Genomic DNA, 21,096 nt, shown 5'->3' with positions numbered 1-21,096 from the left:
TAATCTGTGAGTTCATGTACTCCTCTTATCCACAAAACAGGTAGCCTCTGCACCTCACCGGGCTCCAGGTACACTCTCGGGGCTTTCAGAGCACATGCGCCATTTTTCAGCGTGCGGGATTTAGGTCTCACTGACACAGCGGTGCAAGCGGGCCCTATTTACATGCCACTGGCCCGGAGCTGTTGAGGGGTGCTCACCACATTGCACAGTGTGCCCACCGGTTCTTGTTTCGCCACAGCACCCCACCACAGTCAGCTGCTATTAACACTCCCAGATTAGAGCCACATCCAGTCAGCAGACGTCGAACCACTTCATGTGGTTTCCTCTCCACTGTACTGTCGCGCCCATCTGCAGAGCTCACCGCTGCGACAGCTCGAGGTACTTGAAATGGTGGTCATACGTTTTTAAGGGGTCGACTCGACTGGGTCTTCTAGGCATCCATTAGTTTGAATCACCAGTGTTGTAGGAAGTGCAACTCACCTCCAACACAGCTATATCTTGGCAAGTCCAGTTGCTCCACACTTGCAGTTTCTTTAGCCCAGGCACAAAGCTGTGTTTGCTGCTGCCGACTCTCTGCCACCACACTGTACTCAGCGGGCTGCACTGCAGCCCCAGGCCCAGTTCCACAACTGGACTCAACTGTCGTGGCAACCTCCAGGGGTGGTCGGGTGGCCAGAGGAGAACCCACAGCAGGTGGGCAGGAGGGGCAGCCCCAGCGCAGGGATTCGGCAACACCACCCAGTGGCCCTCCCGTGTCTGGCAGGTCCACTCCACATGCACCCTACGCATCTCCGCTCCGTCCGATGCCCAGCACAGTCCTCACTTTCTTCATCAATGCGTCCGACCCAAGATGGTGGCTGTGTGTTCTCCGCAGGCCCATTCTGCCACAGTCTCGCGTACCGCCAGCGGCTTGTTGTTTGGGGGTCATGGCAAGCTCAGCACTCCGCCTGCACAGCGCCACAGCCGCAGTCCTAAACGCCTTCGCCCACAGCAGCCGCAGCCACGGGATGGAGTCAAGGCCACCGCACCCCGGGACTGACGCTCGACTGCCCACCGGCCCATGGTTAGCGACCTCGCACTGCTTCCCTCTGCCTTACCGCCGGTGTTCCTTTTATTAAAAGCTGCAGGGCGCGCAAACAGAGGCAGTGTTCACGGCAGCTGCGGGCAAGCCTCTGAGCCCTGTCTCACTGGGCTGATCTTCCAGTTAGCACCCAGCTTACAAATTCGCTGCTAGGCCCTGGCCCCCGCACAGGCTCTCAGCCGGGCCACAGCTAGTTTCACAGGTTGTTGGCTTCACTCGACGTAGCAGTCGATCAGCGCCTCCATCACCACCAAACTCCGATTCTTTTTAGTTGCGTTGTGCTCTTGGTTATAGAGGATTATGTAGGATTATGATAGCCGCCGTCGGAGCCCTCTCAGTGAGCGGCTAGCTTGATACTCGGCCAGCCACGCCCCCCGCACTTGGGTACATAAAGATAGATTGACCACAAGAGAGAAAGCTTAGTGGACATTTGAAGGCATTATTTAAAGTGAATGATGAATTGATGATTGTGGATAATATTCTGATGATATGTGATAAGATGACCCCTACTTTGGGTTTAAGGAAGAAGATCTTTTCTATGGGTCATGAAGGGCACACGGGCATGACAGGCGCTAAAAGGTGTGTTAGAAAATTCTATTGTTGGCCTGGAAATCATAGGTTGATGGATGCTTGGGTACGTAATTGTGAGATATGCTATCACAGTAATAGGTCTTCTGAATCTAGACCATTTGTTACAGAGAGTCAGCAGATCGAAAATGTTCCTTGGCCTTGGAGGATAGTAGGCATTGACATTCATGGTCCTTTTCGAGTTATGCCTAGGACTGAGGCATACTTATTGGAAATTGTTGATTATTTCACCAAAAGACTGGAGGTCAGAACGTTAGAAAGAGTCAATTCTGAGGTTGTAATACAATCTTCTATAGAGAGGGTTTGATGGAGGAACATGTCTGTGACATTGGACCACATTTTGAAAGTAAATAGTTTGGACATGTAGAAAGATTCAACTGGATGGTAAGAGAATACATACAGTGGAGGGTGAAGAGTGGACTGTCATGGAGTAAAGGATTTCAGGCTAATATGTTGACATATAGAATCACTTCTAATTCTCTGATGGGATATTCATCCTTTGAATTGTTGAGAAGTAGGAAACCAGGAGCCAAGTGGGTTCCGTGGTGATAGGTTATTGGGGAAAAGGGCAAATTTGCAAGAAGTTAATAAAAGATTAAAGAGGCATCAAGGCAGGAGGAAAATTGAGATGGATCATAATAGAGGGAAATCTACCAATACGCAACTGAAGGTGGGTGACTGGGTTTCTATCAAAATTCCCAATGAGATAGGGAAGGAATGGCCTTGATGGTCGTACCCAGTTAAAATCCTAGACGTTTTTAGTAGGTCGGTAACAGCTATTGGAGGAAAGGTATGGGACTTGAGCAGAGTTTCTGTTTGTAGGAATGCGAGTGTGAAATCTGACTAGATAGGAAGATTCTGAAGGGACTGGTGGTTATAAGAGCATGATTGACAAGGTAATTTCTGAAATCAATATATTTTTCGCCTTACTGATATTACCTGTTGATAATGGTAACCTACAGAGTCCTGTTATGCCTGGCTGAAGTGTGGCGGTTAATGGGAATGAATGTGGGGACCAAATCTCAATGGATATCAATCTGTGAATGTCCAATAGAAACTGTATTAAGATTCAGTAAATGTGTGAGGTGGATGCCTGAGAAACTTTGAGAGTATGTAGGATACTGATGCTTCTGCTTTACAATTTTAGTTTTTAAAGAAATTTACTTGTCTCAGTATGCTTAGATTGTCGTTGTTTTATTTCTTGTTTATGTTTTTTGTGCGACTGTATCTATTAATACATCATAGTAGCAGAATTGTTGTATTGGGCTCTCTTTTCCCTATTTCTAAAAATGAATTGTATATTTATTTTTGATTTATCTTGAAGAGAAAGGTGTGTTGTGTTCTGTTTCTAGAGAGGGAACATAGAATGTGGGGATGGTTCTTGGTGCGGCCTTGATGTGGGAGTGGAGACGGATTGCTGGAGACTGATTGAAGCTCCAGTTTCATCTTGTAAGAATGAACCTTCAAATTACTGTGTAATCTCTTTCCTTCTTTACAGTGTTCATCGTAATGCCATCAGTATATCACTGTAAGAATAATATGAGGAGGGTACACATATCCATTCAGAGCCGGACTGGCATTCCGAAGCAGCAAAATGGAAGGTGTGCCTACAGAACAAAAGCATTTATGGATACAGGTAGTGCTTTAGGAGTACTGTTTTACATACTTTAACATGCATTTTTAACAGTGGCGGCTGGTAGGAAATGGTAGAGAGGGTGGGGGTAGGATAAAAAATTTGAATAAAAAAGAAATTCAGTTTTACATGGTGGTCGCCGCTGCACGCCGCTACCTCTCTGACGCAGAACCAGGAAGCACCCGGGCTCACAGACTTCCCTGACGAATCACAACGCTGCCTTACTGCAGCATTGTAATTGGTGTGAGCGCTGTGGTTTGGCGCTCAGAGAGGGGCTGGTAGGCTGGGCATGTTCTCCACCCAGGCTGTGCAATACAGCCTGTGGAGAACATGCAAAGTGCGCATGACAGTTTGGCTGGCCCGAGACAGCCGGCAAAACCGCCATGCGCACTTAAGGTGCAGCCACCACTCCTCCCTCGACATCACAGGAGCCGGCTCCGCCCTAACTTGACCTGTCTTCAGTGCAACTGCATCACTAAAAATAAAATTAGAATAACGTTTTGTTATTACCATTTTATTTTTCCTTTGCACTGCTTTAAAGCGTTGGAGCGACGCTCCTCCAACTTAGCGGAGCAACCACCACCAGTTTTGAATCGATCAAAACATCCAGCTCCCTATATTAAAATTGCAGTTTCTATTTGTGCTTTTAGTATATAATTATGACGTGTAAGAGTGGGCAAAAAGAGTGCTACAGGAATACTCTCTTACTTACTCTTACGTGCATTTGCCTGTGTTTTTTGCTTGTTTTTTTCCCTGATAGGTATAGAGATAATATGACAGAAAACTAAACAGCACAGGTGAACCTTGGACTTCGGACAAACGTCTAGTACAGCTGTTGCACAAGTTTGTAAACAGCTCGAACAGGGTGAAGCGTCCTCTGACGCAATACAAAATGCAAAAAGCATCAGAGGCAACCGTGGCACTCTGTAATTAAACTCCCACTGCTGCCTTTCCTGCACACGAAGTTTATGGTTAACTATTTCCACGTGCATAAGCAGTCAGTAAGTGATCTTTAGCTCCATGTGCAGGTCCTAATCAGTAGTAAACGTTTGTCTTGATGGCGGGGGAAGATGTGGGCGAGGGAGGGGCCAATAGTGGAGTTAATCAGCTTTGCCTTTATAAATTGCGGAAACATTGAGCAGACACAAATACTGGTAAACCAGGGCAGGCTGTTCCTATAAATACATTAAAACATGAATTGTATTATACTGAAATTGCATTATCGAAGTGAAATTGTATTTACATTGTGATTCTTACCCCGACCAGGATGCCAAGCAGGTTTGCAGGTGGATAGTGCCATGGATGGAACAGTATGTGGTCTATCTACATGGATAGTTTAAGATGTTGTGCATAAGATCTAGAGTTCTGCAGTTGCTTTTGCGTCGCTGTAGTTCTGCAGGAATTTAAAGCTATTTGCAGGGAGGAATGGTACGCCTAAGCATGAAATGCTGGTGAGTGTGTGCAGTGCAGGGCACAAGTCCCATAAAAAGTGGGGGGACTGACCAAGTTAGACACTATGCAAGTGACATCAAGACGCGTGTCATCCACAGCACATGACGTCATGACGAAGAGCTATGAAAGAAATAAAATAGTTATTTGTGTAAATACTGGGACAGACCACCCCATCTGACAGTCTTACAGTGTCTGCACTTATATACAGGGACAGAATAAAGGCAAGAGATAGCAAGCTGTGTGCCTTTGTTTCCCTCAGTGGCATTTACATTTGTGTGAGGTTCCAGGCCACCTCCAGTCAGGATATTCAAACAAAAGGAGGCTTGATGGCCCATTAACTTCGGCCTGGCTGGAGGTGGAAAATAAAAGCCCCCTTGCTGCCTGCACATTGCTGCTGGAAATGGAAAGCATACAACGTGCACGCGCTGCTGAACGTGTCCCAGTGTCTTACACCAGGACAAGTTCCGCATATTTCTGTGGGGCCTAACTTCTTGGCAGGGGGGACGGCGTCCACCCTGTGAAAATAGTGGGTGGACGCCATGTACCTGCGTGTACTCCCGACTCGACTATATATCAGAAGTATGCCAATGCATTGCTGCACCTGCCATGTACCATTTGGCAGCCCATCAGGCTGGTGGGCAAATCCTCCTATGATCTAGAGGACTGGAGAATCTCAAGACTGCTGTGGGCTTCAGGGGTGAAAGTTCAGCCATCGAATAAGTATATATGCTCTGCACAGTCCACAGCAAATTACGCAAGGCACAATTTTTCCCCTTTCCTCGTCCAGTCTGGTCATTGCGCCATTATCTTCGACAGAGTGAGTATAATTTCATACCCCCAAAAGTTAGGAAAAAAAGGAAAGCCAGCAGGGGCGGAATCAAGAGTAAGAAGACCAAGGGGAGGCTGACAAGGGAAACTGTGTATTCTAGCACTCGAACACCCGTTTCTATTTCACCTTTACCACCTTGCTCGGATACAGCATATCCACCTTGGCTGCATGCAGTACTGGCCGATATTGTTGGCCAATGTAGGGCCATTATAAAAGAGGAGGTTGCCCCAATATTCAATCTAATCCAAAGCTTTGCGAAAGTGCATACTGACCGTGATCAAAATCACATTGGCTAGTATCTCTAACTCCCAAAATGATAGGTTGTCTACAGCCCAGATTTCATCATCAAACTCAGAACTTATTCAACGCAAACACAAGTCTGTTGAGGCAACCAAAACTCGTATTCTCACAGGGGAATCTTCCGCACAAAATGGTCCTACTTCAAAAACAAAGAAACAGACTGCCCAAAATATCAGAAGGTCCTTTTCGCATAATCCGCAGTCACAAGATGCATGCCCAAGTAATTCCATCTCACCAGTGGGGAACATTAGTAATAGAGAAATCATAGCCACCCCTACTACGATCCATAACAACTTTGCTGATAACAACAACAAGATAACTCCTATAAACTTGCCAACGATTAATCTCCCTCCAGCGGCATCTCCGTATGTGACCATTCTGACTGGGATTCCTGAACTTAATAAGGGCACAAAGGAAAACCACTTAGATCGACGTAATAAAGTACTTTTTTGGTTGGCAAGACACAAGCAGTTTCCCTATGAGATGGCCAATGAGATTTTGATGGTGAGGAGGGTTGCATGGATAGGACCAACGCAAAAATGTTTAAGGGGGGATTGTGTGGTTATCAACTTTAGGCACCCGCAGATTAACCAAAAAATATTTGCCCAACCTACATCATCTTTAGGCTATCAAACTTCAATTAATGTCTCTCCCCTTGAATTTTTCTATCCTCATTCACCCTGGGTGCCCGTCCCTCGCCGAATTGGTTCCACTACTTCAGGCTTGGGTTACCTCAAAATAATCCACAAAGGCCTAATCTGAACCTACCACCCTTTGGAATCCCTGTTTATAACCGATTTGCTCCGCTAGAGGATGTTGATTGACTGGATGGTCTGACCGATCTAACATCGACCCCTGATGGCAGCAGTTCGACCAATTTTACCCCAGGCTCTATATGTGTTCCGGAGTCTGGGGTTATTCCAACAAAAATGAATCCTTTATACTTGGGTATTACAACCAGTTCAACCTCCCTCCCTCCATATCCTATCTCCCAGCCTATCCTGACTACCAACGACTCATTTTTCTAATGATATAACCAATGACTCCTCCCTGCCCTTGTCTTCTCCCTTGTCCTCTACCTCGCATGTAGGAAGAGAGAATACTTACTCAGATAACCATTTAAAAATATTATCTTGGAATGTCGCGGGCTTAATAAACAAACTTTCCTGCCCAGACTGGAATTATTTTATCAACCAGCACGCCATTTGTTTAATACAGGAGACTTGGGCTAAAGAAGAATTCTCAAAAAAGGGCTTTCATACGGTTCCTAATTTAGCCCTTATAGGTACCAGGGGAAGACCATTTGGGGGCCTGTCTATTTTCATAGGGGCACATTTAGGCTGTACTATCACTCAAATTACCACTCCAAGTATAGACTTGCAATGTATATTATTAACATTCCCCTCCGGGTCTAGTCTTATCCTTATTAATGCTTACTCCCGTCCTACCAAGTCGGGAAATGAATCACCTACCTTAGAAATTTTGGATAATTTTATCCAAACAGTAGCGGATAAGGGCATTTTGATGGTTTCCGGTGATTTTAATTGCCAGTTTGAGCCCTTACCTGGGTTCACTGATTCCATCACCAGTGAGGAGGATGAACAGTGGTCCATACCGGCCCTTCAAATCCCACCAATTAAGGCCTGGACACCTCTAGCAGTGCAAATAAATTCTTTAACCCTTGCTAACTCATTAAGAGCCTGCAACGGGCGCACTTTATCGGACTTAGAGGGGAGTCACACCTTTAATCGACCAGGCCAGACCTCTTGTATCGATTACATAATGGTAGAGGTTAAAGCATGGTCTAAGATCATGGACTTTGTGGTTCATTCTCGTCATGACAGTGACCACAATGCCCTGATCCTCGACCTGACTTTATTGATGGCGAATTGTCCTACACAAAATAGCGGTAACAATCTAAGACCTCTACTTCTCTCTAATGATAGAAGACGGCTTAAATGGCCACTGATTCTTAAATCCCCGGATAAAATCAATTCTGTTTATTTGGTCATACATAAAGCCCTTACAGAACTATGTCACTTTCTAGAGCAGGGAAATGACAATAGGGAAAGCTACATACTCCACATTCATGCAGGCTTAGTTATAGCACTGGGTGACCTTCTTAATCCAATAGCCTTTAAACCAAAAAAAACTTTGAAAGTTCTTTCCTGGTTTAATACAAAATGCAGGAGGGCTAAATTGGCTCTCCTGGCTTCATTAAAATCAGGTGACAGGACAATGGTGGTTACGAGGAGAAGTGAATATAAGCTGGTCGTAAAAGAGACAAAACAGAACTGGGAAAATAACAAATTGGAAGATATTAAAAGAGCCCTAACTAAAAAAGACATGAGGGAATTTTGGGCAATTATTCGATCAGACACAAAGGAAGGGCTAGTGGCAGATGACCCGAACATTGCCCCGGGCCAATGGACCGATCATTATCAGAGTCTATATGCTCCTTTAGCTCCGGTCACTGAGCCTCTACCTGCTCCTAACTTGAATATAGAACCTGTTGATATTATAACCCTCACGGAAGTAGAAAAGGCTATAAATAGGCTCCCAATAGGAAAGGCGCCGGGTTTGGATAAGATTCCTGGGGATCTATACAGGCACCAACCTGAGGTATGGATTCCCTATCTTTCTTCCCTCTATAATGCTGTACTCCACGGCGCACCTATCCCTGATACTTGGGCGGGCGCTGAAATAGTCCCGGTTTTTAAGAAAGGCTCCCCACTCTTGCCAAAAAACTACCGCCCGATAAGCCTGATTGATGTCAGTCAAAAGCTCTTTGCACGTATCATCTTAAACCGAGTGCAATCCTGGATGGATGAACAATTAATATTGACTCCATATCAGGCTGGCTTTAGGGAGAAGACATCCACAGTGGACCAACTTCTTCGTTTGCAACTTCTTTATTGGAAAACCGTGAGGGTAGAGGGTGGCAGTCTCTACCTCATCTTCGTTGACCTTAAAGCAGCTTTTGACCTGGTCCCTCGTCAGACTCTTTGGGCGGTTTTGGCTGAGATGGGGATGCCTGCCTGTCTACTTGAGATTGGTAAGCGACTCCATAAAGACAATTTTGCCCAAGTAAGGTGTGGCAAGAGGGGCAATTTGACATCTAAGTTCCCTGTTAATCGTGGAGTCAGACAGGAATGTGTGCTGGCCCCAACTTTATTCTCCCTTTATATTAATGCATTGGTGGCCCACCTGCGGGGAACCAAGGACATTGACGCCCCTAAACTTAACAACGAGCAGGTAGTGGCATTAATGTTCGCCGATGACACTCTTTTAGTGTCAAAATCCCCTATGGGGATACAGCGTGCTCTTGATAGTTTTACCGAATTCTGTTCCCTTAGAGGGCTTGAGGTTAATACCACGAAACCAAAATTCATGGTATGTAACCCGCCCAAAACCACCCGCCCTAATCCTTCCCTTAATGGTGTTATACTGGATAGGGTAACAGTGTTCGAATATCTTGGAGTTACACTCACAGATAGGAGGGAATGGGGTCCTCAGCTAGCAAAAGCAAAACTTTGACTTACCCAGACCTGCGGTGGGATCCTTAAATTGCACAGAGCATCCACCTCCAAACCTATAGCACCCATTATTGAGATTTATAAAGCACAAGCACGGGGTGCAACTTTCTATGGGGCTGAGCTCTGGGGGCACTGCCCAGCTGGAGACATCAGTAGGTCTGAGAATTTGTTTTTAAGGTCTTTATTGGCCCTACCACCCAGTACACCACTCAATCCACTTAGAATGGATCTGGGAGTTAGACCCATCCAAGAAGAAGTCGCGCTGAGGCCTCTAATGTACTGGCGGAGGCTGTGGGTAACTCCGGAGTTGGTAAACTATCGAAATGATTTAAAGTCACTAATAACCCTCTCTGGTTCAGCTAAAATACCGTGGCTTGCACACATCAGAAAGGAGTTCACGAGATTGGGAATTCCTGCTCTCTGGTATCAGCCAGAGACAACTGCTCCAAATCTCTCTAGAGCTGAACTGGCTAACATATTTTGGACAAATAGCAAGAACAAACTGTTATCCAATAATAGGTTAGGTCCACTGACCATAGAATGTTTTAATATAAAGGAGGAGTTTAAAATAGAGCCTTTTCTAGATCAGATTGAGCCGTGTGCCTCTAGAAAGCTCTATATGCAATTTAGACATGGCGCACTCCCTCTGAGAGCCTTCTCAGGACAGTGGTCGACTAATAATCTTTTTGACTGCCCGACCTGTGGAGCTACAAAAGAAACTGAGTTGCACGTCCTATTATTTTGCCCCACATACAAATCAATTAGAAAACGTTGGCTTGTCCAACTTTGTAGGAATTTGGGCACTATCCACTGTCATGCGGCCTATAGAATTTTGAAGACTGATACCTCAACACCTATAGTTTTTTCGGTATCACGTTATTGGCACGCTGTGTGGCGGAGGAGATGTTCCCTTATTTCATCTAATCCTTAGGGCCATCTAAACAGATATATTTATTCGCCACTAGTATCATTTTTAATTATTTTAACTTTTTATTCTTTTATACTGCTTTTAAATAACTGTGTTGTTAATCAATGTAATTTACAATGAAATATTATTTATTATGAATTGTAACTGTCTATCTTTGTCCTTGTATGATGTATGTTTTTATGACTTACCATCTTTTATGGTCTATGACCGAAATAAAGATTATTTGAGTGATTGATTGAGTATTCAATGTTTCTTATATTCCTAAGAAGAGAGTTCCAGAGCATAGTCGCTTGTGCAGAGTAAGAGGTCCCACTGATGCGCTTCATGAACTAGACACAAAACAGGCACACAACGCAAAAGTATTTACATTAAATTAAGAGTTTATTTAAGTGTCTAATATGCGTCCTGCAAATCAATTCTAGTGGTTGTCCCTGCCTCCTCTTTCTGTGTGTCCTCAAAGACCCATAAAGTCAAACTAGGAACCCAACCTAAGTCACAGGAATAACTCCCCCTTTGCCTGATAAAAATATGAAACATCATTTTTAAGCTCTCCGCCTCTCTTCCAGGACATACAGGGGCACCCTTGACCAATCATACGATGGTTAAAAATGTTCAAAGGCATCTATGCACCATTTAAAACCTACAATACGTAGTAACTGAAAAATATCTTTCTGCTCTAGTCAAACATTATTTTACTTAGTTTACAATGAACAATGAATCATTTTAGCCAGAAGATTACAGCCATAAAAGAAACATACTCTCCAGTTATCAATGATATATTAAACCATGAAAAGTGTTCTATTTGTTGATGCTAAGAGCAAACATCAATAAATTATGAATGTTGGAACACATATATCTGCTCTTTATCGTGTGCTTAACATTAACAGGACCATATACTTTCAATTTTTGTGTGTGGTCCATGATTGGGTACTTGTTAATATCTTTTGCATGTAGTATTAGTGCAACTACTTAAAATGATCAAAATGCTCTTGTTCCATGCAACACAGGGACTAATTTAGCTTGTGCTGGTGCCAGCACATGGTTTCCTCACTTCGTTTAGTAGTGGGAACTGCAAAGCTTCCGACAGTGGAGCCTCCGGTGACTTCATCATCAGAAAATTCCTTCTGACGGCCCAAGCACCACAAGGCCACTGTGGTCCCAGATGCAGTAACCTCGCCCGGATTAGAGTGGGCTTCCGCCACAAATTTTTCCTTCCCTGGATCACAGTGCGAAGTATGGTGGACCCTGGCAGGGAAGCACAAGGAGAAATGCGTGTTACAGATTTTCTTTGTTCCTTTGTTCCTTTGGAGAGAAGCAAGTGCTTAATGGGTTCTTATGGAAACAAAAAACATTCTTTATCCAAAAGTGCTCCCTCAAAGCATGAACACTTTCTGCAAAAATCCTCTGCTGCAGTGGCTCAGTACTTTTATTAGGGTTAGTAGTTTCCTCTGCCCTCCACCACTCCCATCGTTTCGCAGAACTCCCCTTACCTCCCAAAAATATGTGTGAGCTTTTTGTCAGATTTTCTTTCTTTTTTCTGAAGACATTAATAAATGTTACTTTTCAGTAAATACTTGAATTGCCACTTGTTAATGGTTATATTGTGTGTATTTTTATAGCGCACTATCTATGACATGTGATGGTATCTTGACGCTTGCAGGTGAGGTGGCTCTAATGTGGTGTGGTAGATCAGTCCACCCTTAGGAGGGATGAGAGAAGATGCGACCTCCTGATCTGCTCTTGTGTATGTGTGGGACGTGTGCTACCAAGAGTTTGGCTGATCAGTGGTGTCTGTAGAGGTGTTGGAATTGCACATGCCTGTTCAGGTAGGCTGAGCCTGTTTGTGTAGTGCTTTGTACTCGTGGATGAGGAGCTTTATTAGTTCATGATTATGTATCCGGAGCCAGTAGAGTTCCTTCAGCTGTGGTGTGACGTGACAGGCATGGTAGGTTGAGGACCAGTCTAGCTGCTTTGTTCTATATGGTCTATAGTCTTTTTGTGAGTTGGTTGGTGATTCCTGCATACAGGGCATTCATGTAGTCCAGTTTGCAGGTGATGAGAGCTTAGGTGCTGGTGTTTATCATGTTACTTTTCAGCATCATCATGGTGTGGAAGAGGGACATGTTGACTTGGGCAGACATGTTCAGCTTGTTGTCGGTAATGATCCAAAGGTTTCTTGCTTGTGAGTTGGGGGTGGGATTAGTTCTGAGGTCTATAGGCTACCACAGTGATACATCCTTTCCCAAGATCTTGTTTGTGTTTAGCTTGACGCAGCTGGACTTAATCTACCTTGCCACTTTGGTCATTCATGAGATGAAGTTGTTTCTGATGCTGGGTGTTTCGTCCAAGAGGGAAAGTATTATTTGCTTATCGTTGGCATTGGTGAGTATATCGATATCGCGTGCACTGGTGATGTCTGCGAGCAGGGTCATATAGATGTTGAGGAGGATTGGGCTGAGGGAAGAGCCCAGAGGGACTCTGCAAATAAATTCCCAGGCTTCTGAAAAGTATGACAGAATTTTGACTGTTTGCGTTTGTCCGGTGAGAAAGGTGTGGACCCATTGGAGGGCTGATCCGGATGGGATGTGAGACTGTGTCGAAGGCTGCTGAGATTGTCGAGTAGTACGAGGGCTGCGGTTTCTTTAATGACGAGGATCATCCGGATGTCATCTGTTGCTGCAATGAGGGCAGTCTCTATACTGTGGTTTGGTCTGAATCTTGATTGCGTGGTGTTTCGGAGCTGGTGGTTAGCAAGGTGATTGGCTAGGCATCTGTTGATTGATTATTCTAGGACATTGACCAGGTATGGTAGGAGGGAGATCGGTCGGCAGTTCCAAGCTTGATCGGATCTACTGAGGGCTTCTTCAGGAGGATGTTGATGGCTGCGTGCTTCCAAGCTTCCAGAAAGGTGGCTGTGTCCATGGAGGTGTCCATTTTGAGGTAAGAGCTTCACTGATCAGGGTTGAACCTTTGTGCCCAGAATTTTCAGATTCACACTGTGAGAAACAATATCAGCCCATGTTACACACTCTACACCCCCTGGGATTTTCGCACGATTATTTTCATATGGGAAATCATGGTGCTTGTATTTTTGCCATTTTTATTTTATACATGAGGCACATCAAATTCCGTGTCATACGAGCCTTGGCAGAGCATAATTAAAGGCCCATCAGTATGAGCAGCATGAGTATCAACTTTTTCAGGGCAGTAGCTTTTTTGAGGCTAGCACCCTCCACTGAGCCTATCCAATCCATCTTCTTCTGCTTTCAAATAGCACCATTACATATTTAGTATGGAACACCTTTAGATTTATATTTATGCCTGTAAAAGATGCTAGAGGGACAAATTACTCATTGACTTGCTAAATTTCATGAAACCCCTCCACCACATAATGGATCATGTCACCAATCCACTACATACTAAAATACTTGTGGAGTAATAGGTACTGGCTCAAGCAGCACGCTTCCCAGTGTATCTGATACCTCCCTCCAGTAACATCTGACAGGAGGACATGCCCATCTAACATGTAGAAAATCTGCCTGCATATTCCCACATCAGCATTCCTTCTCAATCCATATCTAGTCAATTGCACCGGCGTATAATACATTTGTTGCAAACAATTTAAAAGTAATAATACGTAAATTACAGTTTGGTGTTAAGCAACCTGGTAAGTGTACAACAAAATCTCCAGTCGGCCTTGGATAGTGGTGTGTTCAATGCTACGTTCCATCTCTCTAGTGCCCTCTCATTGTGTCTCTATATTTTTCCCGTTGAGCTGCAGTGTAGATTTTAGTGAATGAGCGTTCTCGGGTAGGTGCAGTTAGAAGAGTCTGTAGTGTCTGCAGTGTGGGTGGCTCCTGTGAGAAGAATACATATGAAGCTTTAATGGCATGTCTCAAACATATATAGGTTAAAAAGAGTAAAGGGGTCTGCGTACCTCCAGTACATATCTCTGTCGAGTTGAGGAACATCTTCTCCTGAACATGTCCCCCCCCCGGTGCGCAAACCCATCTCAGCCAGTAGCTTCAGTGCCTTTTGTTCTTGTGTAACTATTATATCCGGATGGTGTAAAAGGGGTAGTGCAGGGGCATATAGCGGTATCTTATGTGCTTGTGCTCTAAATTGTTCCATGCTTGTATCCTGCACTGCACTGTGTTTATAGCCAAGCGTGAGATTCCTATCCTTCTCTTTGGTATTAGAGCTGTGAGCAGGATGGGGAGAGCTTCTTCTGATTCTATGGCAATGTGTGGGACATATTCATGCGGACGTTGCCAGTAATGCGCAAAGTGCGCCTGCGCGCAAAGATAGTAAAGGTACATATGCGGTGCTCCAGAACCTCCCTGCGCATGCTGGCGAACTAATTCTTCCCAACTAATTCTCAGCTTGTGGCCTACCCATGTTAAGGTTTACGTGGGGTCGCAATTTTGTAAAAAAGTGTTGTGGCAGGGGAATAGGTATAATTATAAATAAATATAAAAATCTGGGTAAGAGGATCATTTTTTTAATCGCAATCCTATCAGCTAGGGACATCGGCAGTCGGATCCATTGGGGTACTTGGCCTTTGAGTTTTGAGAATGCACTGCCATAATTGTCACGTAGCACAAGTTCCGAATCTCTGTAGACCCAGATTCCTAAATACTTGAACGGGTCTGTACTCCAGATCAGAGGGAATTCGATGATGCATTTCTTTGTACGGGGGTTAATGGTATAATCGCCAATTTGGACCAGTTTACACTAAGGCCTGAGAATCTTTCATATTTAATATATTCCCATAGCAATGGCTCAAGATTATTTGCAGGGTTGCGTACATATAGGATCCAGAAACATCTCCTTACATTATTTTTTATCTTGCTCTTATCTTAAACTTTCTAGAGCTCTTCAGTGATTTTTCTACAGATCTTATTATATCTTTTTATCTGAATATAGTAGTATCTCATATAGCTGTATGAAGCTCATGTAAAACCTTCTGCCATTATTTTCAGGATTTAACATCCACCTAGAAGTTATTTTTTTTCTTTTTCGGTCTATAAGCCTTAGAAAGATTCCTTTTTTTCTAGGATTAAGCATTCAGATAATTCTGTACGCAAGTACTAGATCTTCAAAGATATCCCAACATAGAAGTATATCTTTAAGATTTTGTATATACTCAATGTGAAATAATTCAGACAGAAGACTGACCTCTTACAAGCCTCTGAACAAGCAACAAGATGTTCCAATTTGCTAATATCATATTTGTGGAAGTACATGTAATTTTAGTGTGTAAATTAATTATTCAAAGGTGATTGACTGTGTTAGACCTTATACTCTTCAGGTAGTGTTTCCCTAAACTTTTTGCTTTTTCCTTCTAAATTTTGCTGATTCTCTTGTTGTGGCCTTAGGGCCTGGGGCACTTTTCCACGGTTAATGAAGTGTGAAGGAGCACACACCCTTCCTACCCATGTTAGGAAGGGGCGCTTACCTGATGTTTGTAAATCAAGTTGGGATGGCACCAATGATGTTCTTAAACATGTTGTGTAAAGGAGACAAGGGAGACCCTACTCACAAGGAACCAAGGTAAGTATTATATAAAGAGAAACAGTGGTTCCTGTGGATAATATAATTAATAATGATGAAAATAAACACAATCGCAATGAAAGAAAGGATTAGATGGAGGTCTAAAGGAGAAAAAACCATATACCACTCAATGTTTGGCAATAATAGCAGGTTTTTATATATATAACAATGAAGTTTATATTTTAAAAAACAGTGCAGAGTGTCACCAGTGAACATGGAACCTACAGAAATAGTGACATATTGTGACATAGACAATTGCTTTTCAACACTAGTAAAGTCGCCCAAAAAAAATAATGTGCAATGAAAACAGCCTCCTTATATAATAGTAGGGGCTGATGAATGGTTCGCTTTAGGTTTTGGCGATGGCGTTTCGACCCCTTTTACAGTGAGGGGTCTCTTCAGGACCTAATGATGTAAGGACATCTAAAATTCAAGGGAGAGAACGATAGCATCAGTGTGGGGGTCAAAACAACAGCATTGCTATATGGAATACTCAGGGGCGGCCTGTACCTGAGAGGAAGGAATCATCATCAGAGTGACATCAGTGCACCACAAGGAAGTGAAAGTGTAGGAAAGGTGCTCACATGGGACCCAGCCTGGCACTGCACATAATGGAGGGAAGGAATGAGAAGGAAAATTTAAAACCAATCGTATGCATGGACTAGTTAAAAAACTGATGGTAAAGGAAACTTACCCCAGTGAGGGGAAGGAACTGACAGAGGGGGCAATTGCAGCGATCAGCAAAGCGAGTGTATCGGTGTATAGAAATTCTGACTCAAGGGAGACACGAAAATCTGTGTAATTCGCGAGGGCCTCTAAAAAAATAATGAAGGAGTCTATTTAATTATAGAAAAGAGGAAGCTAGGTGAGACAACCAAACATAGAGCAAATTCATAAAGCCCTTACCAGGGTTAAAGCAATTATTGCTTGATACGGTGATGCAACCACTCCGACCAGCGGGGGGTAAACCACCATTTAATTTTTGCTCTCGATCAGTAAAAACACGGCAATCCCTGTACCTGAAAATGTGGGCGAATACAATAAGACTATTTTTTTTTTAAACAGATTTTTATTGAGTTTCAGAAAACATACATTCAATCCTGCAGTCCTTGGCCTGCTCAAGGGAGGAAGACAGCATGCAGTGCAATAGATATCATGACAAGCTGATTACAAAGTCTCATGCAACCCCCTACAAGGCACTCGTGGTACAGGTCAGTCCGTCTGCATGCTTGATCCAGTCCAATGATATGAAGCTACAAATAGAACCCCCGGCCCCCTCCCTCCCCTCCCTCGTCCGAAACACCCCCAACAGGAACCCCCCACCCCAACCACCCCCCCAAGCATGTCGCCAGTTACTTAGATATGCAGGAAGGCAAACAAGTCTCCCGTATCACCTATCAGTCTCCCTATCTCTCAGGCCGAGGTAGTGAGGGGATCAGAGACACAGGGGGAAGCTTCGTATCATGATTGCAGGGGTCCCAGCTCACACTGTCCTCCCACAGGCGGGAAAGGTCGCTCAAGGGGCTCATGCCACACCCTCTCATCAAGGGTATCCTCATCTTCTATAGCCGGATGCTTGGCCAGTTCCAGGAGTGCCACCCGTGCCCGGGCTATTTCCAGTGACTTCTCACTTCCATTACGCTGAGCCATACATAACCTATAGTTCCCTTCACTTTCTGCCCATTTCACCAGCTCCTCATTCCAGTGCACTAGGCTAGGCCCCTGCCTCGCTTTCCAGTGGGAAGTAAGATCTCTCTTAGCCAAGACCAACCCTAGGTCAATGAACTTGCTGGTAATCTTAGTCTTGGCAGCGTGGGGGAACCAATGTAACAAGCAGACCCCCGGTGTCAAGGCTATCTCCCTCTCTGTCACAGCCATCAGAGCAGTTGTCACCCCTGAACATGTGGAGAAAACTCGCCCCAACCTGGGCACAACGGGGACAAGTGGCCGCCACCCCAAAGTATTCAGTAAGTTTACCAAGCGTGAGGTAGGCCCTATGGAAAACACAGAATTGAATGAGCTGGAAGTGCGCATTCCGAGAACATTTCCACAACTGCTCTACAATCACCTCCCAAGGTTTTTCTGCAATGGGCTCCCCCAGGTCCGCGCAGGTCACTGCTTTAAAGGTGCCCGCTGCCATCACTACATTTTGACAAGCGAGAGACGTATCTGGCTTCAAGAGTCCCTTTCGCCAGTGCTTTCTGATAGCCGCTGTCACGGCTGCGTGCAAGAGAAAGTCCCCACGCAGGAGATCATGTCACTCCCTGAGGTCATTAAAAGGGAGAAGGTTACCACCCTCATAAAGGTCACCTATTGCCGTAACACCCTCCTCATCCCAGGCCAGCAACTGGCTCCAATCTCCCCCGTGAGGCAACGCCGCACACATCCTCAGCGGGATCTCGGTCGCATAAGGAGTCTTAACATGTGCCCTCCTAGCCAGGCGTGCCCAACACTGGCTCACCGTGCGCAAATCCGGCGGCAGTAAGTCACCTCTCAATGGGGCCCGTAACAGCACACAGGACAAATGGTGCCAGCTCGGATCTGACTCACCCTGGTCCTCCGGGTGCCGAATATGGCCCGCCACCCACTTCGTAAACCATTGAAGCTGCGCAGCATGATAATAGGCCTCTAAGTCTGGCAGCGCAAGGCCTCCATCTGCCCTGGGCCGCTGCAGATTGATCAAATCAACCCTCTGTCTCCCAGCGCCCCAAATAAATACCGTAATCAAAGTATTAATCTGGGCAAAGAGTTTACCCGGGATCCAAACAGGGAGCGTCCCAAAATAATAGAGAAACCTGGGCAGGATGACCATCTTCACTAAGGCAACCCTGCCTGCAACAGATAGGGGAAGAGTCCCCCAAAAATCAAAACAAGTCTTCGCTCCGCACACCGCCCGCCCCACATTGCCCTCCAAAAGATCGTCAGGAGCATGGTAAATTCGAGTCCCCAAGTAAGGCAAACACCGACATTCCCACGGAACGTCCCCTGCCCTCGGATGATTCATTCTGTCTGGTCTAGTAGGAAACAAACACGACTTGGTCCAATTCACCCGGAGTCCCGCCACCCTCCCCAAGGTCTCCAGCAAGGCCCTCGCTCCCCAGAGGGCATCCGCAGCGTCCGGCAGGAACATGAGGAGGTCGTCCGCATACAATGCTATATGCTGCCATCGTCCCTCCACCAAAAGCCCAGGGAAATACTGCCCTGACCGGGCGTGGGCAGCCATGGGCTCCATCGCCAGGGCAAATAATAAAGGGGACAACGGGCGCCCCTGCCTCGTCCCCTGAGCGACTGTGCAGGCAGCAGAAATCAAGCCCCCCATCCTCACCCTGGCAGTGGAAGCACTGTAGAGCAGTTCCGCCCACTGTATAAAGCATTCTCCAATCCAAATTACCGTAAGAGGTTTAAAAGATAGGGCCACTCCAGGCCTTTTCAATATCGACTGCAAAAATGCAGTACTCTTCCTTATCATAGGAGTCGGACCCCAAAATGCGCACATTCATCGCAGTATTCCGTGAAGGAATAAATCCGGCCTGGTCCGTATGGATCAGTTTCGTCATATGGGGCATCAAACGACTGGCCAGAATTCGGCTTAAGATCTTGTAATCAAGATTAAGCATCGCTAGGGGCCTGTACGAGGAGTGGTCCCAAGCAGGTTTGCCCAGCTTGTGAAGGGGAACTATGAGGGCCTCGCGCGTGGCGGCAGGGAGGGCACCCTCGTGTTGCGCCTTATTATAGAGCACCACCAAACAGGGAGTCAAAATGTAGGCCACATAAAATTAGACGGGAAGCCCATCAGTGCCCGACGTTTTGTTTCTGGCCATGTGCTTTATGGCGCTGCGGACTTCGCCCGCCTCAATGTCCCGACCAAGAGCTTCGGCATCCTCGACCTCAAGTCGTGGTAGCTCAGCCTGTGGCAGAAACTCCTCATCGCCCGGGAGTCCAGGTCCCAGCCTGCTCCGGTATAACTCGGTATAATACTGTAGGACACAATCGTTGATACCCTTTTGGGTGTACAACACCTCATCGCCCTGGCCTCTCAATTCCATTATCATTCTCCCTCTGCGCGCCGGATTGGCCAACCAGGCCAGCAATGCCCCAGCCTTATCACGCTCCATGTGCGCCTTATCCGTGTAGGCCTTAAAATCGAAGCAGCGCAATCTATCTATTTGAACTGCTAGTTCTTCTCGCGCTTCAAGCAACCCTGCCTGTCGGTCCTGACGCTCTGGGTGCTCCCTCTCCGAATCGCGCACCTTCTATTCTGCCTGAAGCACATCCTGCAGCAGCACTTTGCGCACTCCTACTACCTCTCTTATGCAGCGCCCCTTGACTACCGACTTAAAAGCATCCCATTCGACCACCAGCGAAGATGCCGTGTTGGCGTTAACCCTAAAGTATTCATCGATTGCTGACCCAATAGTAGCACGGAACACTGGGTCTTCTAGTGTGTCAGGTCTGAGCCGCCAAGTGGGGGTGGCAGGGTGATCTCGCAGCCAGTGTAGAATTGTCAATAGTGGGTTATGATCAGATGATGTCCTAGCTAAGTATTCACTATGTGTCATCCCTCCGTGAACATCTGGGGAGCTAAGGATCGAATCTAACCGCACATGCAGGTCATGTAACGATGAGAAATAAGAATAGTCCCTGTCAAACAGGTGGTGCGCCCTCCAAGTATCAGTCAACCCCCACTGTTGTTGCCAATTCCGCCGTACCGCAGCCAGCCTATGGATCGGGGAATCCGCAAGGGGGGGATGAAAGCGATCCAGGGAGATATCCGTAATGCAATTGAAGTCGCCACCCAGGAGTACTGAGCCAGTCAACAAGAGAGCCAATTTCCCAGAGAGGTGCGCAAAAAAGGAAGCCTGATCTGTGTTGGGGGCATATACACCCAACACAATGTCCCTGCCATCAAGTTGCCCCGTCACCACAACATATCGACCTTCAGGGTCAATCACCTGCCCAGTACTCTGAAACGGTACCCCCGTCCTAACCCAAACCAGTGCGCCTCGCGCATAAGCCGAGTATGTGGTACAGAACACCTGCCCCCGCCACCTCCGTTGTAAAGCCAGTCCCTCCTGTTTATTCAAGTGTGTTTCCTTCAGCAGTGCTAACTGCACCCCACGTCTCCTAAGGTAAGCATGAATTTTGTGATGGCGAGTCATAGTGTGCATCCCCCTAATGTTCCAAGAGAGACATTTA

The 21,096-nt window shown here is 45.7% G+C and overlaps 1 long non-coding RNA gene across 1 annotated transcript in view; it reads left to right on the top strand.

The window, feature by feature from the left end:
• Positions 1 to 3,201: 3,201 nt before the first annotated feature.
• LOC146817818 (uncharacterized) overlaps positions 3,202 to 21,096 on the top strand; it is a 133,934-nt gene continuing 116,039 nt past the window's right edge. The window contains exon 1 of the long non-coding RNA XR_014963024.1: positions 3,202 to 3,305. This is a non-coding gene — a long non-coding RNA (uncharacterized LOC146817818). The remainder of the gene's footprint in view (positions 3,306 to 21,096) is intronic.

Source organism: Triturus cristatus, chromosome 6 (assembly GCF_964204655.1).
Source record: "Triturus cristatus chromosome 6, aTriCri1.1, whole genome shotgun sequence".
Taxonomy (NCBI): Eukaryota; Metazoa; Chordata; class Amphibia; order Caudata; family Salamandridae; genus Triturus; species Triturus cristatus.
The sequence above is the reverse complement of the archived record's forward strand: the minus strand, read 5'-3'. Positions and strand labels throughout refer to the sequence as shown.